At 48.6% G+C, this 21,899-nt stretch overlaps 1 protein-coding gene across 3 annotated transcripts in view; it reads right to left on the reverse strand.

The window, feature by feature from the left end:
• The window catches only part of NPY1R (neuropeptide Y receptor Y1), a 226,269-nt gene extending 207,981 nt beyond the window's left edge, over positions 1-18,288 (reverse strand). For all 3 annotated transcript variants that reach the window (XM_078677008.1, XM_078677010.1, XM_078677009.1), the window contains exon 1: positions 18,090-18,288. The gene's annotated coding sequence lies outside the window, so the exon portion shown is untranslated. The remainder of the gene's footprint in view (positions 1-18,089) is intronic.
• Between the last annotated feature and the right edge of the window lie 3,611 nt (positions 18,289-21,899).

Here is a 21,899-nt window from a genome sequence, read left to right on the forward strand (position 1 = left end):
CAACCAGCCCTCCAGAGCCTTAGTGGCACATTCAACAAATTCAGACCAGTCCTGAGTCTGTGTCTTCTGGGTGTCTCTGAACATTAACCTGTACTGTTCAGTGGTTAAGCCTAACCCATCAATCAGAGCACTCTTCAAGACCAGGTAGTTTCTAGAATCCCCATCACTAACTGTGAGGAGTCTGTCTCGGCCTCTACCTTCAAAGGAGAGCCACAAGATTGCTGCCCACTGCTCCTGAGGGATCTGCTGTACTCTGCAGGCTCTCTCAAGTGCAGTCATCCATTTGTGGATGTCATCCCCAGTCTTGTAAGGGGGCACAATCTTACTCAGGTTTCTATTGTCATAGGACCTGTCTTTATCCTTAGGGATAGTGCTGCCACCAGTGGATCCTAATCCACTCTCTCTAGGCTGCCTTGCTCTAGCAAGTTTCTCTTTGGCCAGGGCAACTTCTAATTCTTGCTTCTGGATCCTAAGTTCAGCCTCTCTCATTTTGGCCTCATGTTCCCTTCTCTGGGGGCTAGGCAACTCCCTTCTGGAGTGTCCATGAGAACCTCTAGAAGCATGGGAGATATTGGATTCACCTGAGTGATTCCTCCTCCTCCTGGGCTCCTGGTTAAGTCCATTTGGGGGTCTGAATGGGTTGGACCCACTTTCAGTCCCAAATAAGCTTAAGTTAGCCTGGTAAAGCTTGCTGACTAACACCTGACTATTTCTCTCATCATCAGACCCACTTTCCTCCTCCTCTTCCTCTTCTTCCTCATCCTCTGGCTGAGTATCTCCAGTGACCTGGTTTTCCTCATCTATCTGGATGACAGGGACAGGGGCATCAGTGTTATCATCTTCTGTGGGAGAGCCTCCATCTCCATTCCCTGAGGGGCCTGGTTTGGAGGACTTTAGAGCTTCAGACTTGTCTAAAAGCTCTCTGAGGTGGTCTGCTGTAGGGGTAGGACCCGTTTTGATTCCTCTTAAGGAACACAGCTGCCTCAGTTCTTTAAAAGTAAAGATAGCAAATTTGAATGGTGCCCTTGGGGGGTCACTCTCAACAGAGATAGGTCCAGTGGATCCCTCTGCTCCAGACTTTGCTCTAGTGTGGGTGGATATGTTGCAATCTACCTACACTGGTGTTTGCCTACCAAACCTATCTAGTAGTTGTAGTCAGGGTGTGCTACTCCCTATCCTCTACAACAACTAAGTTCAGTAGAACTTAAGTATACTAGTCTTGTTTTAGTGTACCTATCAGGTACCTGTATGATCTTTCAAATGATACTCTCAAAGATTGTAATGGTAAAACAACAGCAAGCTCAAATCCCAATCCGCTGCTCACCAATGTGAGATGTTGGCCTGGTATATGATGCTCACTAGTTCTAGTGATCACCTTGTACCATGCCAAGCAACCCTTATGGTGATGGTTGTAAGTCAACCTTATAGACAAGATATCCTAGGGGTAGCATGGACTAAGCAGTCTTAGGCTAAACTCTGTAAAGGCATGTGAAGCAAGCTGTTTTACCATACACAATCCCATTGAATACCAATTGAAAGGACACCACACAGATATATATTGAAAATATATATAGATGTATTTCTACAAATATCCCCTATACTCTTAATGAGCACAGAAGCAAATGCGTTGAAACAAAACACAGTTTAGATATACAAAAGTTGCACAATATGGATGAGCCCTAGGGGCCACCTAAACCATATACTAAAATAGTGGTATAAGAACCACTATGGGGAAAGGAAAGAGGCCTAGGGCCTGGGGAATCGCTGGAGCTGTTCGGGACTAGCAGTGATGAAGTCGGGAAAGGCCCGCGGGACTCGGGTGCAGTGCTTAAAGTGCACGCATGCACCAATGTTAAGTCAATGGTGCGTAAAAGTTACAAAGTTAGTGTTTAAGGAACCTTCCGATGGACCTACAAGGATAAAACTTTAGACACAGGCACTAGAGGTGTATACCAGTGTGGGAACACCGGCGTTGCTGAGTTACCTCACCCACAGGAAGCGGGTGCACAGGTGCGAAGTAGTGTCGGGTTTCGTCACGCAGGTCGCTGGTGCTTGGAGCTGAAGATGCTGCAGGCGGGTCGTCGAGGAGAGTTCCGGTGGATCCAAGGGTGGATCTGAAGAGGTGAAGACCTGAAAGCAGAGGGGACAATGTTCAAAGTCACTAGCCAGTGACTACCGTGGAACCAGGATGGAACCAGGCAATGTCGGGTACAAACAGGTGATGAAGTGAAGATTGTCTCTGCAGCCACGTGGACACGAAGAGGTCAGGGATGTCCAGGCATTAGTCACGAGCTGTCCCACAAAGGCTCTCGCTAATGGCGGTGTCGGCAACTTGATTGGAGCAAACAGGCCTTGGCTAAAGCAAGCCACGCAGGAATCAATGCAAGCTTCTTACGCAAACCAGCAAGGTCAGAGCGGGTGCTCCTTTTCAGGGGAGCAAGGGCCAGTCTGGAGCAACCAGACCAATGGTGTAAGTCATAGTTTTCATTGCCAAGATGGCCGCTAGCCACGTGGCAAGTGGCCGGGATGGCACATCGAGTGGCAAAGTGCAAAAGGGCCACACGCAGATCGTGGAGATGCTGGGGGGCTGATCTTCGGTGCAAATGCTGCTCGGTGTCGGGGCTTCTCTAACTCCAAAGCACAGCATCAAGGGTGCCTCGGGTGCTGCGCAGTCAGCTCTTAAGGGGTCTTCCAAGATGTCCGGTCCCACGTCTCTCGGTGCCTCCACGGGTCTCTTCTTTTCAGGGACTGTGGATCGGGCTCTGAGATGTCTGGGAGTCTGGGTCTTGTCAGGCTCTGGGCTCGGACTCTAGCGGGAGGCGGCGGCAAAGCAGATGTCGAGTTGCTGGTTGGTGCCTGTATTCACAGGGTGGTCACATTACTTGGCCACAAGGGAGATTCTCTTCAGTCTTCTGTGCAGCAGAATGTCGAAGTCCAGTTTTCTTCTTAGTTTCAAGTCGAGTTCAGGATGATCTGAAGTCTTGGGACACAGCTCCTACTCTTATTCCAAATCTAGGGGCCGGATTACCTGCTAGGTCCCTCCTCTGGGTGGGACCAGGAAGAGGGGTGGTTACACCCCCTTTCCTTTGTCCAGCTTCACGCCAAGACTGGGGCTGGAGAGCCCCAGCACCGGTTTGAACTGGCATATGCACAGGGACACCTTGTGTGCCCCAGGCATGTCTGATTCTATTCAGCCCTGTCCTATCCAATACACAAAATCCTGTCTGGGGTGGTGCTAGCACCTCCCATGGCAGGAAACCCTTTGTCCAAGCTGCCCTCGCTAGAAGGACTCCCAGCAGCAGGAGGTCAGACTTGTGTCTGTGGTGGCAGCATCCATTTTGTGATGCTGAGGCTCTGTTTAACTTTAACCGGGGTTCAGGTTAGGTACATGTCGTATCCCTCTAGAAGGGTGGAATGCTACCCCCGTCGCCAGAACTGGCGAGGGGGTAGTATTCCAATTCGTATCACACCTTACTCGACATGTTTTGATAAAGCCAAACCAAAGATAGTATTTAACCGCGAGGTTCATAATGCACTTAAGAGTATATGGTATGGCAGTATCATGAAACAGCTAAAGGACATGGTTCCGAAAGCTGCAGACAGGCTCAGCTCATGCCAGAGCACCATCTCACATATTTCCAAGCACTCTGCCTCCAGGATTGATGAGGCCTTCCATAGGAGTAGCTGATAGGAATATATGTGTCCATTTTAGGTTAGGCATAGGCATACTACACTTAAGTAAGGGGTGGTTACACCGACTTACCCCAGCTGAGTGATCAGCCAGTTGTGTCAAATATGGAGGCCAGGCCAGGGGTGGCACAATACGTGCTGCAGCCCCTGGTAGGCCTTGGAAGCACCTATGCCCTGGGTACCTGGGGTACACTGTTACATGGGCCAATAAGGTGAACCAGTTCCAATTTCGTGATGCACCTAATGTGCATTGGCATTAATTTAGAGAGAGAACAGCAGGCTGTGGGTCTGATTAGCAGGCCCACAGCCACATTAAGTCATAAACCAGTGAAGCAAAAAGCAAAAATTTGGGGTGACCATAGGATAGCAGACCCTACTCTCCTACATACTCTTGTCCAAGGGAATCCACACTTAGGGGTCTATTAGGATGGCGGTCAGAAGATCAGCCCGACCGACATGGTAGCGGGAAAAGACCACCCGCAAGGAGCACGGCATAACCGCCGGTCTAATTAGCATGCTCCGCACTCAAAATCCGACTGCGGCTGTACCATCGTAGGCTTTAACATTGCGGCGGTTGCTGCTGCTAGCAGCACTGCTGTGATGTGAAAAGGTGCATGTCATGCATATCACTGCACTGCGTGGCAGGTACTGCACAGTACCTGCCACCTGGTACAGGGACATGATCCCCCAGTGCACCGACACACCAACCAACACATTGGGGGCCTACAATAGGCCCCCAGAGACATGCCTTTCCATGGCGGTCCCACCACTGCGGAAAGGCTGGCTACCGCCGGCATCATAATCAAGCCGGCGGAGCTTGGACCTGCACCGACACCACTGTAGTGATCCAGTTCCACCCACTAGGCAGGCGTGTGGACTGGTACCAACAGAAAAGTGGCGGGCGGAAAATCTCACCGTCGTGGATGTCTCCGCCATGCTAATGGGACCAGCAGTTTTCCGGGTTGCGATCGCAGGCGGATGTCTGCCGCCGGTCCGGCGGTTGCCACCGCCGGCCTGGCAGCAGCCATCCGTCCGCCATCCTAATAGACCCCTTAGGCTTTCATTCTGAGTGTCTCAGAAATACTGATTTGAATGGACACAGACATAATTGCAAGACATACAGTATAAAATGGTATTGGTACTTTCAAGTGCAATTTTTCAACATTTCGAATATTGAGAAAGACTTAATGAGGGCCTTAATGGGTGCCTAAGTCGCCAACAATATACATATGTTAGCATGTCAGAACTCATAAGTTAAGAAGCAACCTGTTACCTGTTAGGATGAATAGGCCAAAACAGGTGTGACATATGGCGATATGTCCAAATGACTGTCAGCCTATTGATTAGTATATTTATTTTCTGAGCATTGGTTCCAACTCCCTACAGCATCAAGAGCGAACTTGATGATGTGGAAGGCAAACATGGACTCAAGTGTGACTATGAAGGTCATTTATGGGCACTGGCACCAGCGTTGCTCTCATCTGGTAGTAGATGTGTTATCTTCTCATGGTTGAGGCCCTGCTCAATGAAACTGGTTCATATGTATGTTGAGTAGGGGTGGGTGAAGAATTCTGCTCCGCAAGGCAGAGTTTGAAGAGTTTTGCCCACTGTGCGCTTTGGGCAGAGTGTGGAGTTCAAAAAAACTCTGCGAAGTGATGCAGAGTGGAGTTTTTTCTCTCAAGCTGCTCACCAACAGTAAATTGGTGAGTGCTTGTGGGAACAAATCACGCGCTAGACCTCCTCCAGGTACGATTTCTCATCTTCCACAATTTGGACCTCACCACGCTATCACCGGAGAGGTCCATAAAGGCCAGGCAGATGGATCCCTGTTTAACAACAGTGCATTTGCAGCAGATCAGCAGGTGCAGATTTAGGCACTGCTCCACTGTGCCAAGCCCCTCACAAAACTCACACTGTACCCCTGACAAGGAATCTGACTCCTTGAACCAGGTTAGGAGGCACTCCAAAACAGCCCTCCCCACCAGTTTAACAGCAGAGCCCAGTAGAAAAATCGTCTGGCAGCAACCTGGGGATTGGGGGTTTCCCTTTTTAAATCAGTACAATTAAGGCTGTTCACCCTAATTTATTTCATATACTTGTAGAGCGCAAGCCTGTCACCCAGAGGGCATCCTGGCGCTTTGATCAGAGAACCAAGCACTCGACTGAAGCAGTCGCGCAGCCATTACTTAGGGAATAGGTGCGTCTTTAAGGCCTTTCTGAACGGAAGATAGTCCTCGTAACTCCTAAGAGAGAGTGGGAGGGAGTTCCATAATTTAGCTGCAGCCACGCTAAAAGAGCGACCGCCCATCCTCACTCTTTGAAACCTTGGCACCACCAGAAGGTGAGCCGATGAAGACCGCAAAAGCCGTGGGGCCGAATACCATGCAAACATATTTTGCAGCGGGATAGGGCCCAAAAGGTGTACAGCTCTAAACACCAAGCAAGCCGCTTTAAACTGAACCCGTAGATCTACCGGGAGCCAGTGCAGCTCTCGTAGCGCAAGAGTGGAGGAGCTAGACCTGGGTCGGGAAAGGGCCAGTTTAGCGGCCATGTTCTGAACCCGCTGAAGCTTCCCAATCAGATTTTTTGGGGCCCCCAAAAGAAGTCCGTTGCAATAGTCGAGCCGACTTAATATAGTCCCACGGACTACTTCCGGCCTGGCCTGAACAGGGAGAAAAGGCAGAACTCTACGTAACATGCGTAGCAGCATCATACATGTTCCCGTGGTTTTGTTGACATGTAGGTCCAGCTGTAGATTAGGGCCAAACATTACCCCTAAATTACGTGCTGACTCCGATGCCAGCACTGGTTCGGAAAAGGTACTAGGCCAAAAGTTCGCAGGCAGTGCCCGCGGAATACGGTCCGTAGAACAGTGGAGCACCTCCGTCTTCGAGCTGTTGAATTGCAAGGAGTTAGCTCGTAGCCAGTCCGCTGTGGCTGCCATACAGCGATGGAAGGTGCCCAGCGAGACCGCAATATTCCCTTCCAAGGAGAAGACCAGCTGAGTGTCATCGGCATAATTAAATGCCGAGACCCCGAAAGATTTTATTAGCTGGACTAAAGGGCGGAGGTACAGGTTGAACAATATCGGGCTGATGGCCGAGCCCTGTGGAACCCCCTGTCCTATTTTCCTTGGCTCAGAGCTGAAAGGCGGAAGTGAGACCAACTGTTGCCTACCCTCAAGATACGAAATCAGCCAGTCTCTAGCCCCCTCATTGACCCCGCACTCCTCCAGCCTCCGGACCAGGGTCCGATGGCAGACCGTGTCGAACGTGGCCGACATGTCAAGCAGCACCAGAAAGGCTGCCCGACCACTGTCGACACGCGAACGTAGATTGTCCAACACGGTCACTAGTGCGGTCTCCGTCCCATGTCCAGGGCGGAAGCCAAACTGGGCCTCGTCGAACCACCCGATGTTTTCCAGGAAGCCAGAGAGAGAACGAGTTACCCACTTTTCCAAGATCTTGATCGGAAAAGGAAGCAAGGAGATCGGCCTGTAGTTGGAAAGACAAGCCGGATCCAAAGTTGGCTTTTTTAACAGAGACGACACCACTGCTAACTTCCAGCTTTCTGGCACTGACGCCGATTCCAAGGATTGGAGGCAGATCGAAAACAGAGGCTGAAGCAGTTCCGCGTGAAAGGCCTTCCAAAACTTGGGGGGCAGCGGATCAAGCGGAGACCCCGATAACACCGAATGAGCAATCTTACAAAATTCTTCAAAGGAAGGGAGGGGGAAAGAATTCAGCCGTGATAGCCTGGGTGAAATGGTCGAGGCACCCGACCCGAGGGCAATGGTAGCCATCTGGGGTCGACTGGGCTGCTCCACCGGAGCTCCCACACCGATCGGCTGGGGTCGACTGGGTGAGCTGCCCGGAGCTCCCAGATCAAAGGTAACAGTGCACGTCTGGGGTCGACTGGGCTGCTCCCCCGGAGCTCCCACACCGACCGGCTGGGGTCGACTGGGTGAGCTGCCCGGAGCTCCCAGATCAGAAGCACCAGTGCACGTCTGGGGTCGACTGGGCTGCTCCACCGGAGCTCCCACAATGATCGGCTGGGGTCGACTGGGTGAGCTGGCCGGAGCTCCCAGCCCCCCATCAACAACCCTGATGCAAGAACGACTAGACAGGTCGGCGGCCATTCCCAGGCAGGCCTCCGCAGATGCGGGATGTGTTAAGCCCGCCAAGATCTTAGCGGTCTTCTCCTCGAAGGCAAGAGCCAACGAGTCGCACAAAGCCTGTGAGGCCCGGACAGAATTAGCCTCACAAACCGGATGAGACAAGTCCTTGACAATTTTAAATAGGGCTTGAGATTTATTAGGCGCCTGTAGCAGGGACGTTTGTATAAAAGTCGCCTTAGCCCGCTTGATCTGATCCTTATAGCCTCTCAGTGCGAGTCTAAACAAGACTTTAGCCGAAGGGGAATACTCCCTTCTCCATGCTCTCTCCGCCCGTTTACAGCTCAGTTTCAAGTGTTGTAACTCCACCGTGTACCAAGGAAAAGCCCGATTCACCCTCGCTCTTGCCTTTCGAAGGGGCACAGTCTTATCGAGCGACTCGGTGATGGACCGGCAAAAGGAGGAGTAGCTTTCTTCCACTGAGTTCCTCAGGCAGAAGTTGGCAGGTATTAAAGAGGGCAGAGGAGCTAGACTAAGCAGTCGGGACCAAGGTCGACCCACTTGTGAGAGTCCTACCCCTGCGGCCTCGGGAAGATGATCCCCTAAGCATAGGGAAAAGACCACAAGCGTGTGGTCAGTCCAGCATTGGACTAAGATGTCAATAATCACAGCCAAGTGGGCGCCCGCAAAGATGAGATCCAGCACATGACCGCCCCTAGGAGTCGCGGAGCCAACCAGTTGTTGCAGATGGATGTCGGCCAGGGCTTGACAGAGTGAAGTAAACGCTCCGTCTAAAGGACCCCCCTGCCATAGATTGAAATCTCCCAAGACTAGCAGGTTAGAATGAGTGTTTGAGAGGTCATATACTAAGTCGAGGAACTCCGGCAGAGAAGAGGCCGAGCCCGGCGGCCGATAACATAGCACGCCGGATATCAGTGTTCTCTCCAGGTTTCTGAAGGAAAAACCCATAAGCTCAAAGCCCGAGATTTCGCAGATTTTGAGCTGGGAAACATCCAGCTGTTCGCGGTAAATGATGCCAATTCCGCCACCACGATTCAATGGGCGCGGAGTATGAATAATTTTAAAACCCGGGGGACAGGCCAGGCCTAGTTCAACTAGGCAGTCCTCCCGAGTCCATGTCTCCGTCAGAAACAACACGTCCAGCCCAGATGACTCGACCATAAAGGCGATCTCCGTGTGGTGCTTGCAGAGCGACCGCACATTAAGCAGACCACATGCGAGTGACTGGGGCGGAAACAGAGCTGTGGCTCTCCGTGTCGAGGAGTCATAAGATGGTCTCAGAGCCCGCAAGTCTGACTGAGAATAAACCAGACGGGGAGAATGCAAGTGGCCAGAGGTAGCGGCCCTAGGCGCGTCCGTTGCGCGAACGGGCGCAAACGGGCTTACCTCTGGCGCACCTCCGGCGCGTCTACGGCGCGTCCCCTGCGCGCCGTCGCTGCGCGCCTGTCTGGCAGCCATCTTAAGAAGCCTGGCCAAAAGGTCCCGTGGGTCCTGGCAGGGCGAGTGGCTCTCCCTCACCAAAGATGGCGCTCCCTCAAGAGAAAGCTACCCCCAATCCAAGATGGCGCTCTCCAAATCGGCGCGAGGAGTATACAGTGCCCCCGAGTCCCTTCTACCCCACAAGTGTGGGTGTGCAGGCGTTTAAATGCGGGTGAGTTACTCCCTCAATTCCCACTAAGCGGTAGAGCAAAAGAAAAATATTACAAAGCAAGCGCTCGGCGCAAATCACGAGCAATGATTTAAAAGATTTAAAAGCAAGGTAGCTGTTACATATACAGCGCGAGTGCAGCGCGAGTGCAGGAACTAAAGATCTGTCAAAGCGAGGAAGGAGGTCCTACTTATAATACCTCCGCCTCCAATGCGTGGGTGCTGGCAGGGCGAGTGGCTCTCCTTCACCAAAGATGGCGCTCCCTCAAGAGAAAGCTTCCCCCAATCCAAGATGGCGCTCTCCAAATCGGCGCGAGGAGTATACAGTGCCCCCGAGTCCCTTCTACCCACAAGTGTGGGTGTGCAGGCGTTTAAATGCGGGTGAGTTACTCCCTCAATTCCCACTAAGCGGTAGAGCAAAAGAAAAATATTACAAAGCAAGCGCTCGGCTCAAATCACGAGCAATGATTTAAAAGATTTAAAAGCAAGGTAGCTGTTACATATACAGCGCGAGTGCAGCGCGAGTGCAGGAACTAAAGATCTGTAATTAACAGTGGAGCCACACAGTTCCGTAAGTGATTTATACAGATCCATGGGCACCCCATCCGGCCTTGGGGCTTTACATGAAGGACTTTTGTCAATCACCTCCCTAACTTAACAAGGATAAATTCCAGGGCTAATGGGAAAGCCACCTCTTCCTCGTCATGCCGGACCTGTAAAGTTCTTTCAAATGGTTAATCCAGGTCTCCAGGCTAATGGTAGTAACAACAGTATTAGGTTTTACATTCACATTTTAGATATTATTTGCCACTGTCCAGAGCCCTAGTTTCTTTCATCCTACATGGCCTAGTCAATTTACCCCATGTTTCATTTTGAAGCACTTTGCACCTGAGCCGTTGGGTTACCTTGTACTCTGATCTGAGGTGTATGACTTTGCATTTATTCCTGGGTATTTCCATCAATGCCTCATGTAAAAGTGCTGATTCCTCTCAACAGGGTTGGTCAAACCATTTGGCCATGTGAGCCCCTGGTCTTCTAGGTTTCATAAGCAGAATGTTTGCATCTAAGCTCAGCTTAATTAATTGAAAAGCTAGAGCACAGTGATCATCAGTGAGAATAAGACAGTTAGACACCAAAGGGCGGTGAGTCGTACATATTTTTTACAAAAGAGTATTTAAATTGGGGTTTCTCCACACCAAACGCAGACCTTGAGTCTTCACAGTTAAGGATTGAGAGGCCATGCACTCATAACTGCCCCCCTCCCCCACTCCACTAAGAATACAGAAACTAAGGCTTAACGGGTTATGGTCACTGTATGGGCTTTCATCAATAGCTGCCCTAGAGGCCCTGGCCAGCAAATTAAGGGTGACTAAAATATAATCAATAACAGAGCAGCACCCTCCCTTTCGAAAGTAGCCTTAGCAGTTAAAGGCGGATCATAGAATTCATTAACATTGATAAGAATACACATCTTGATAGTTTGAAGTAAAGCATTGCCCCTCTTGTCCCTGATTTGGTTGCCACACCATGAACTGAGATGATAGAACACACTTTTTTTTTCTCCTGGGTTAGCCAAGTTTGATATTAAAATGCCCACCTAAAATGATATGATATCCTTTGTGTAAATACGCAAGTTGTACTTCAAGGCCAAGAATAAAATCAGATAATACCTTAAGATTGCAAGATGATCAGACTTTAATTCATTAGGCCACGTAGATAAAAAACACTTTAAATAATTACTGTTAGAAGGGATCTGGGTGATGTTACACTCCAGGGTGACTTTAAGCCGGATCATTAAACCAGCTCTTGCTCTGCCACATGGAGAAGGGACTACTGAAACCATGTGGAAGTGATAGCCATCCATGCTGATAATCTCTGTGGACCATGTCACTTGGAAAGAAATAACATCATCATATTTACTTTTGAAATAACACTACTCCTCACAGTCCACATGGCTGGCAAGACCCACAATGTTTTAAAAGACAATATTGACCTCATGAGCAAGATCCACAGGGATGGCTAGATTCTCCTTGCAAGTTAGCAGGGGTATCACAATATGGTTAGCACCTGGCAGATCCACTACAATCACTTAGGGCCTTATTATGAGATTGGAGGTCTGAGCCCCAACGAGGCATCGGTGACGAATTCGCCACCACCGACTAGGTGGTCCGCCTGCCTTATTACAATGGTGTCAGATTTCAGAATGAAAGACCGCTGGAGCACCACAGACACCGACAGCCATACGCAGACTGCCTCAACGGTGGTCGGGCGAAAGCAGCTGTCATATGGTGGTACAGAGAAGTTTCATCGCCATCCAAATTACGAGTTGGCTTTCTGACGAGTCAACCATGGCAGTGGGACAGCCTGTTAGAGGAGGCGGAATCAAAGGTTTTGAAGTGCATACCCACCCATTTCCCTTTCTTCCCTTCAGTCTCTGACATGGGTCTCTTTCTCCAGCTCCCCCTTCACAGCAGCATCTTGACGCAAAAGAAAATTACCCTTTTGGCACCGAAATTCCAGTAAATCCGTTTTGTACTATCTTACCCTTTGACTGGACTGAGCAAATATAGTCCAGATTCCAGCAATGGGAAGTAGATATTTTTCCACAAGTGATGAATATGTGTATATTCAACACTTGTGCAGTCAAAATATACACACATGCATCAACAAATTAAAAAAAACTTTCACCGCCATCAGAAAGACCACCACCGGCTCATTCGGAACATTCAAATATAGCAGGCTGGAAACCGCTGATTCAGCAGTCTTCTTTGTACTGCCCCAGCCGCGATACAGTAGTTGGACCGCCAAACTCGTAATCAGGTTCTAACTGAGTCATTTTCTGACAAATCTGGGTAAAGCGCTTTTAAGTCAAAATATTGTACAGTGATGGCGGGGATGTATTTTGCAGGAAAAGCCCTTGCATGTCTTAAAGTTTTTGCCCTGATCTCTGTAAAAAGAACCAAGGGGCAAGATTTTAACATTGCCACTTTTGTTTTGTTCTAAGTAAGAGGCTTGAATGAGAACCCCTCCTTCCCTGGGACTCCTGAAGGTGACAATGACACAATCCCCGTGAATTATTTGTGCATCTTCCTAACCCATCCCCCCTTCTTGTCATAAGGATCTCAGAGTTTATATTACTCTGGCACCTGATGTTCATGTGAATCCAATAGGTAGATGTATCCACAGTGGGCTCATTCACTCTAGAGCGTCATGTTGGGGCATTTGTCATGGCTATGACATATGGACATGCTGGTGGTGGAGGGTCACATCTTGATTCACATCCAGGAGCAAGCCTTACTTGCTTGAATGGTAAATGGAATTTTGCCCATGTTCAATGGTCCTCGACTGGTGTACCCAGCTCCTTGAGCTCCCTCATACAATTGTAGATAGACAATGCTGAACCAGGCACAGGAGTTCCACCACACACGGGCAACTCTCCCCTCCCCATCTGTCAGCCAGGGTTCCTGGGCAGAGCTAATGGGCTTCTGCCCAGATATGGTGTCAATCCCTCTACCTACACCTTGTGCCAATCTAACATCCAGTTCAAATTTAGCCTCAATGCTTCCCAGACATTCATTAACCCAAATAACTCAGAAACAAGGAGTTCCATAACCTCCTTAACATACTGTGCAAATAAACCCCTAACAGCCTTCTTATTGTTTAAAAAATGATCAGGTGTTGAGTAAACCATTGGTGTGGGATTAATCAAACTAGTTACGTTTTTTAAGTGTAGGCCCTTGCATTTATTTGATGCGCGGCGGCGAGGTCTATTTAGAGGCCTGCATATTGGGGGCAGAAACACATTTATCAGTAGAACCTCCCCCCCCCCCAATGGATCTTGGGCAGATAGACTAATTAGAGCTTCACAGTCATTAGGCAAAGTGACTATTGATAACCATTTTCAGCAAAAAGAATTTCTTTATCTAAGACACCCAATGTATTTTCAATATGCATGTTAAGAGTACTATTTTTGCGGCAGTCCCATTAATATTGTGGCCTAACTTGTGCTTAACCATCCTAAAACATGAGCATCGAACAACTGACTATGGAAAAGTCAGGTTAGCACAAAGGAGAGTTAATTACCCACTACTGCTGAAACAGCATATGTCAGATAATTAAGAAACACTTGAAGGGCAGTCCCGTTAACAAGCACAGTTCCTTTGAGGAGTAAAACTAAGGGGTGTGGCCCAGCCCAGACTCCTCTGGGCTCTGACAGGTGTCGCCAGGCCCTCCCTAGGCCTGGGATTTGCCCAGGCGCATCCCGAACACAGCCCGCCCTGCTGGAGAGCGTGTGCCACTTTATAGCGTTTTCAGGATGCATCAATGCCTCCTGGCATTGTGATTGCTGGTTCTGTTAGTCCCCCCAGTGGCCCCCAGCCGACTTAGGGCCTGATTCCTATGTTGTTCGGAAGGCTTCCAAATCGGATTCAGCTTTCCCAGATCTGATTTGTAGCCCTTGTTTCCGACCGAATCGTACACAGTTCCGAAAGACCAAGTATGATGTGAAGATCTTGTGTACGTCGACCGAATCGTTTCGGAAACCGATCCTGTCAGTTCGACTCATTTGTAGCCGAATCGTGCCGCGCAAGAGAGCCAGATTCCGAAAGAGCGAGTATGATGCACGATTTGGACAGCCGTATCAACTCAGTCTCAGCTAGACAAAACGGCTGTCGGAACAGGACTTCGGGGGGACCGTAGCAGGACCCCTTCATGTGGGGCCCTCCAAATCGGTCATGAGGGGGTGCCCATGGGCCCCCATGTCCAAGCATGCACAGTGTGGTAGGCATCATGGGGTGCCAGCCACAGGGTGTATGCTTTTCCCCACCCACTCCTTTTTGCTATGGGAGCCTGTGTACGCATTCAGTATACAGGCTCCCATAGAGTTCAATGGGAGTCTGAGCAAACCGAGTCCATCAGCATACGAATGCGTCGTACTCGCTCATTGGGACTTCAGCGCTCAGAGTCGTACGGAGAGCATTCCGGATTCGATTTGGTTGGGATGCTTTCCGCATGAGATCGGAATCGACCCCTTAGTGTTCCGATTGGGGTGCACAGAGGGTGTGGATTCAGCAAGAAGTTGCAGCTTTTTCTCAAGGAGACCCTGTGCATAATGCACATTGTTTGAAGCCTTTACACTGCAGTCTTTATCCTGCATGACCTTCACCCGGGAGTCTTCACCACACAGGATTTTAAGTACCGACGAAGAAATTATACATAATCGTTTTTTACCAGGCGCGGCTCCTCTACTCAGGAGGAGAAGCGTCGTCCCACTGCTTTCAAAGCAGTGATAAAATAAAAAATAAAATGATAATAACTTTGTTATTATCATTTTATGTTTGGTAGCTGCTGGGTTGGGTTAGGGCAGGCGGGGCTGGGGTCATAGGGGGAGGAGTGGTGGGCAGACTCTAAGTGTGGATGACTGTGTGGCCGGCCATTTTGGACCAGCAAAAACAGTCATGCGCACTTTGCATGTTCCCCACCAGGCTGCATTACACAGCCTGGTGAGGAACATGCCCAGGCTTCCGTTCTCCATCTGAGCACCAACCAGAGTGCTCAGACCAACACAACAATGCATTGCAGCGTTGTGAGTGGCTTAGGGGAGAAAGCCTGTGTGCGCTTCCAGTTCCTGCTTCCGTTCTGAGACGACGGCAGGGAAGCAGAGGAGAGACGCGGCTGGTCGAAGAGCTCAGTGGGGGGTTTTTTGTTTCTTTTTTTCAGCACTAACCACCCCCCACTGGTTTTTATATATTTTTTTTTTAATAAAATGATGTTTATGTTATGTAAAAAAAAAAGGATGAGGATGGGCTGAGTTAAAGGGAGGTAAGGCTTTTTATGGGTTCGGGATTGGGTAGCCGTGAAGGAATAGGGTGTTTTTTAGGGTCTGGGGGTGAGTAGAGGTAAAAGGAGCTTGGGGGATTTAAAATAATAAAAGGGGGGTTTATGGGTTAAGCTGAAAACTCGAAAGGGGGTTGGGGTTCACCCAATAAATAAGTAAATAAATATAAATGTGAAGTTAAGGCATGGGATGAAGACCCACATTGTAACGTCCACTACTTAATTGGCACAGCTTTGTTTTTAATTGTTTCTACAACTGGGGGCCGGTGGAGTGCTGAGTGATTCCAAGGGGGCACTACTGGATTGAGGCACTGGTTGGCCCTATACACAATATTCTGTTTCGTTGATATTTCAAAGTCTTTACTTAATTCTGTGCCTTTTGACACAATTCGCCTTTTTCACAACAACAAAATGTTTTTGCCTTTTTCCAAGTGCACTATAAAGGGCAAATATTAACTTTTAACTGCTAAATATCCATTGAACCTCTTGAGCAGTAGCAATGCCGCCATATTTTCGGTGCAATTAGCAGATGCATGGCAGATTAGTAGCGGTTGCCATCTTGATTTCCCAATAATAGTTCTAAGAAAGAAAATTAATTAATAGCACTGCTTTATTCGGAGTAGTTTCGCCAAGGATGTCAATCCAAATCACGCTATGCTTGATGATAGATTGCTTCACGTGGCACATTCTACGACATTCAGGTGAAAAGTATAGTTCTGAGAAAGACAATACGACTAACTACACCATAAATGCGATTCCAGTGATCTGCTTGCAGTGCTCGTCTTCTAATAGGCACTCGTCACTGAGGCATTATGTAGCGCGTCGCACACTGAAGGGCTGTGAAAGCTGAAAGTGGAGCACGGTCACCGTCTGTCTGAAGGCAATCCCCCGGCTGCAGCCGAGCACGGACAGGCAACACATGAGGAGGACGAGCGTCCGCGCGCTACTCAATCAACCACGCACTGAGTGGCTTCGACGCTTGCGTACTCGGACAGGTCTGTCTGTCTATCCCTATTCTCCAGGGCTGGGTCCTGGTCAATTGGCCTGAGGGGATGCGCATCGGCTGTCAACATATTTGTCACACCCAAATTCTTAATATCACAACCACAATCATGATAAGGACAAAGATAAGGATGATATGTTAAGTCTTTAGCATTCTCTTTCCCCGAAATGTATTGTGGAAGTCGCGATTACCCCATAAGCATTCCGGATTCAGCTCACTTCCATCGCCCTGTCATTGTGTCAATATGATGTCCAAATACATGTTGCATTTATAAAATTGCCTGGCGACTAGAGCCATGTGGCCCCCAGCCTGCTCCCGCAGTGTCCCTCGCTTGAAAACCATCCTTACCAAGTCCCATAGATTGCGCAATCGAAACCCTCAGAGTTGCCAGGTGCAATAATCAATGAAGTGCAGAAACTGTGTGTATATTTAATATTTAACTGTGATTTTAACACGTTTTAACTCCCACAGACCACTCGGTTCATACAGTAGCGGTGAGCGACGACATTCTGAAATACATCGCTAATGTAAACGCACAGCCCTTGAGGATGGTTGTGGTTTATTAGTTTTCAGATCTTCTGTGTGTACGTTTTTCTTCAAAGAAGACCGCTGCTTTGAAGGCTGTTGCCTAAGGGGTCCATGAACACGGCTTCTATCTTCTATTGAAGCGAGCAGCCTCAGTGCATTGCTTGAAAACATTCTGTCAGGCCAATTAAGCATATCTATAACAAAATAAGCCCCTGTCCAGTCACATCACCCACACAGACACAATATACGCCTTGCCCCCACAAAACAATGCATGTTAGTGACCAGTCAAGAAAGAACTCAGATGCACATGGGGCTGTACCATGAACAGCTGCGCATCTCAAAGCAGAGTGCCTTTTTTGCGCGCTTGCACCGTCTAAACTGCATTTAAATCAGCATTTTCCCGACCTAGTGCAGAACTTAAAGACAGCATATTTCGGAAACTGAAAGAAGCAAACCCTGGTCATTATGTCCGAGTTGTGCTGTTTACAGATCACACTCCAACTCGGAGAACTATAGTGTTAATTGGATGCCCTTTAGACAGTGCAAGCGCATAAAACATGCGCTCGGGTACGCCCAGGAGCCAGCGCAGCAACAACTCATGATACGGTCAACCACATTTTGGTATACAGTCTATTGGGTTGATTTGAACTGTTTGTTCTGTTTACATCATGCCTGTACAGAGATCCGTATAGAGGTTGTGGTACGACTGACATTTGTGAGTGTGCGAACACCTTTCTTGAGTAAAGTTTCTGTCTCAAATTTTACGCGAATGCTTCCTTACTATAATACTGTACAATCCGTTTCACGTGTGCATAATCATTATGTAAATCCATAGATAGCAACAGATTGTCCACGAATGCTGCCCCGGCATGCATCAGACTTGCCTTTTCTACCACCGTCAATTTACACCAATATGCCTGTCAGGCTGCAGCTGAGGTGGACTAAAGTTTCGTATTTCGCATCACCAGGTGCCCTGTACGCGAAGGGCGCTGATCTCAAAACTCAAAGGGGATTACAGCGCTAAAAGGGCAGAGCGCAGGAGCATACGCACGGAGAAGTAAGTGTTCTACACCTCGAAGGATTTACAAAGCTAAGAAACACTGACACTAAGACAGCATGCACACCACCAGCACGGAAAAGAGAAAAATCCTCATCACGAGCTGCTATGAGCAATTAGCGACACAACCCAAGCCCTTCTGTTACACTGACTAACATAAGGCGCAAGAAAAGGGAGCGGGAAAGGAAACATACCTATTTTATTCCATGATAATCCTTGCTTGATCTTGTCCTAGCGTGCAGAAGAGTAGAGGGATGGGGTGATGGAGACATGAGATGGTGTGCAGATGGGGAAAGGAAAGGAAGAAAGGGGGAGTGAAGGGAGAGAGAGGAACGTAGCGAGGGAGAGGAGAGAGAGGGAGGGTGAGAATAGATAGATTCCCTAGTACATCTCTGGCTGGGATTATGAAGATTGGCGAGGAAAACGAGTGACGCCCCCTTACAGAAGATCTCCGCCCCCTCTGGCATCACATGGCGCACAGTGGAGCAGATCTGCTGTGCCATCTACTTACACATCACCTTTAAATTATCCTTCTGGGGGTGGGTTGCTTAGTAATTCTGAAAGAAATGCAATTAAGTACAGTAGGCACAGAAAACATTCGCGCAAGGCACGGTGAAGCTGGGAAGGGAAAAGTACATAGCACCTAAACCAGAGCACACCAACAGATTGTTTGCAGGTCAGCGCCATCTTGTGGTTGGTTGAAGCTGCTCTTTTTGTGATGTTTCATGTTGGACCCTAGCAATATTCAAAAGGTTTGATTGCAATTGCAGTTTATTTGGAAAACATGATTGATTTACTTTACAGAAGGCGCAATAATCTTCCCTGCTTTCTCCCCTCTTACACAGGATGAGAACGAGAGTTAAAATCTGAGTGTAACATTGACCGCGTACCTCAGCCCTGCGTTTGAGAAAGTTGCCCGTTTATAGCCGCGGGAACACCGCCGAAGCCTGGATAACTGAACAGCTCAACCCATAAAATCTTATCTCTTGTTACCTGCCAACCTTTCCCAGAAAGAAACTATACATTTAGGGATGGTTCTCAGGCTGCGGATTCCCACAGCGTGAAATGCTCATCACATAGATTATAATGGCCTTAAATTTGAGGCAAAAACGAAGAAACTGAGTAAATTAGCAGCACTGATAATGAGCACACATATTGGTCTGTAGCCAGCCAGTTTCTTGCTTTATTGAATGCCACCATTCTTACTGTCTCTATGGGGTAAAACATGTATAAGATGAGGTCTCTACTACACTGCGCTAGAGATAAGGACTCCAGAGGTGATTACGACCTCTGTGTAACGCGCTGAGCGGGAGCCTTTGCTAGACCTGCTGGAATTCATTACAAGGACGCAGGCAGCATTAATCTGTGACTTTGATCATTTTTTTAAAAAATCGCCGCATATTTTAAAATTGCCGTTTTTTACCAGGCTCACATCCCCCACTTACCTGCACTTTAAAATTTGATCTGGGCACCCGCCGCTTGAGCGGGAACACTCACTCCCCCCACGCAGCAGCTCCATCTTGGCTGGTGAGGCAGGCCTTACAACAGGGGCCGCCATAGGCTGGGAGGCGCTCTAGTCTTTGGGCCGGATTTCCACCTCCTATATATTTAATTGGCCATGCTGGCGCGCAGCGACGGCGCGCAGCGGGCGCACCGATGGCGCGCCGGAGGTGCGCCAGAGGTAAGCCCGTTTGCGCCCGTTCGCGCACGGTCGGGTCCAGGGACCAGGACCTCTGGCCTACCAATTGCCCCCCTACAAACATACTCCCGCTCGACACTCCTTGCCCTAAATGGGGTAATTCCATCCTCATGCAGCCATTCTGTGGACCTTGCGCTCCACCGCTTTTCATGTCAGCACTGTTCTTTTAGGGCGACTGAGGTGGTCGAAACCAAAAGGAAAATAGAGGTAGATCTGAAAATGGCATTGATAAACTGCCGTTCATTACCGAAACATGCCATCGAAATCTCCCTTTTAATTCAAGACCTGAACCTTGATATTCTTTTTATAACAGAAACGTGGCTTGGATCCAATTCTGGCCCAGATATCGTCCAGGCACTCCAGCCTGGATACCTGATCCAACATAGGGACAGAGTGTCCAAGGTTGGAGGAGGGATTGCCATCCTTTATAGGGATCATTGAATTTGCCGTATGACTGGTAGCTCAATTCCAGATTGTGAGAGTGCGCAGTTTTCTATTACATTATCTCCAGAACTGTCATTTTCAGGTCTTTTGATCTATCGTCCACCTGGCCCGATAGGACAATTTCAGGAAGGACTAATCAAAACTATTCTAGATTTAGCTAGTATGGTTTCTAATTTTATAGTGCTGGGAGACCTGAATCTCTACTTTAATAATTTCTCAGATCTCACCGCAATGGAACTGACTAAGGATTTAGCCTCCTGTGAACTGAGTTTAATAGTCTCACATCCCACTCACTCCAAAGGGAACCTTTTAGATCCCATATTTTCAAACATAGCGGAGTTAACTTCAGCTGAGCCATATCCGATCCCTTGGTCAGACCATATGGTTATTCCTTTCATATGGAAGGCATATAGACCTAGTCCAACTATACCTTCTCACAAAGCCTTAAGTAGGCGCTGGACGAAACTAGAGCTAAATGAATGGCTAGAAATATTGAAGAAGAACGAGCCTCTGGGTAATCAGGACATAGATAGGGCAAACAAAGACTTCAATCAATGGCTTGAACAGCCGTTGGATACCGTGCTCCCCAAAAAACGGGAGGAGAGGCAGTGGCGGAAACATTTTGATGAGGAGAAGAAAAATAAATACAGATCCACCATAAAAAATATAAATCTACCCTTAACATGGCCAAATCCACTTTTTATGCAGGAAAAATTGAGGCTTCCGCAAATGCCCCGAGAGATGTTTAAGATAGTCAAATCTCTGCTGAAAGCCCCGGACCCGTCATCATCTTCTGATGAATCTGGTGTTCGTTGTGACGAATTAGCAAATGTTTTTGCCACCAAAATTCAAAAGAACCTTCTCTCCCTTCCCCCCTACCTATGGGTGAACTAATTCCCCCTCTGGTAGGTGGGATTGATTCTATCTTGCCTCAGCTTTTTATTTTCTCCCCCCTCAGTGTAGAACTTCTACCCCCTCTCATCAATTCCATAAAGAGTGGTTCTCCGCTCGATCCTGCCCCTATGACCATCTTACACTCGGCTTTGCCCCACATTAGTACGCCCATCATCAACTTAGTCAACACTTCGATTGAGTCAGGCACTGTGTCACGAGACTGGAAGTTGGCTATGGTCAGGGCTTTGTTAAAAAAACCAAACCTTGACCCTGATGATTTTTCTAACTATTGCCCCATCTCCCTTCTCCCTGGCATTAGCAAGCTGACCGAAAAATGGGTGAACAAACAGCTGGTGTCTTTTTTAGAGACCCACAACTTGCTCCACTCAACTCAAACAGGGTTCCAGAGAGGGCAGGGAACCGAGACAGCACTGTTAAGGGTGGTTGAGGATTCCAGGAGGATTCTGGACGCTGGTGGCAGCGCGGCCATTATCCTCCTGGACCTCAGTGCCGCCTTTGACACGGTCAATCACTGTATCCTCCTATCTCGCCTCGGAAGGATCGGGGTCACGGGCAAGGCCCTTATGTGGCTCGAGTCTTTTCTTAAAGACAGATCTTTTAAGGTCTTCTCGGAGAACAGTTGTTCCCTTCCAGTACCATTACAGTGTGGGGTGCCACAGAGCTCCTCCCTCAGCCCCACACTGTTTAATGTGTACATGGCGCCTCTGGCGGAAGTAGTGGCCTCCTTTGGAATTCAATTAGTAAGCTACGCTGATGACACCCAGCTAGTTGTCTCTTTGAATCAGGTAGAGCCCCTTCCGACCAACCTTTGCAACTGCCTGGAAGCAGTTGCAAAATGGATTAATCTATCCCATTTTAAGTTGAACGGGGGAAAAACTGAGCTGATGCTACTGGGGAAACGAGCCACATTTAACAACTTGACACTCTGGCCTTCCGGCATGGGGCC

The sequence above is a fragment of the Lissotriton helveticus genome, chromosome 2_1 (genome assembly GCF_964261635.1).
Source record: "Lissotriton helveticus chromosome 2_1, aLisHel1.1, whole genome shotgun sequence".
Lineage (NCBI taxonomy): Eukaryota > Metazoa > Chordata > Amphibia > Caudata > Salamandridae > Lissotriton > Lissotriton helveticus.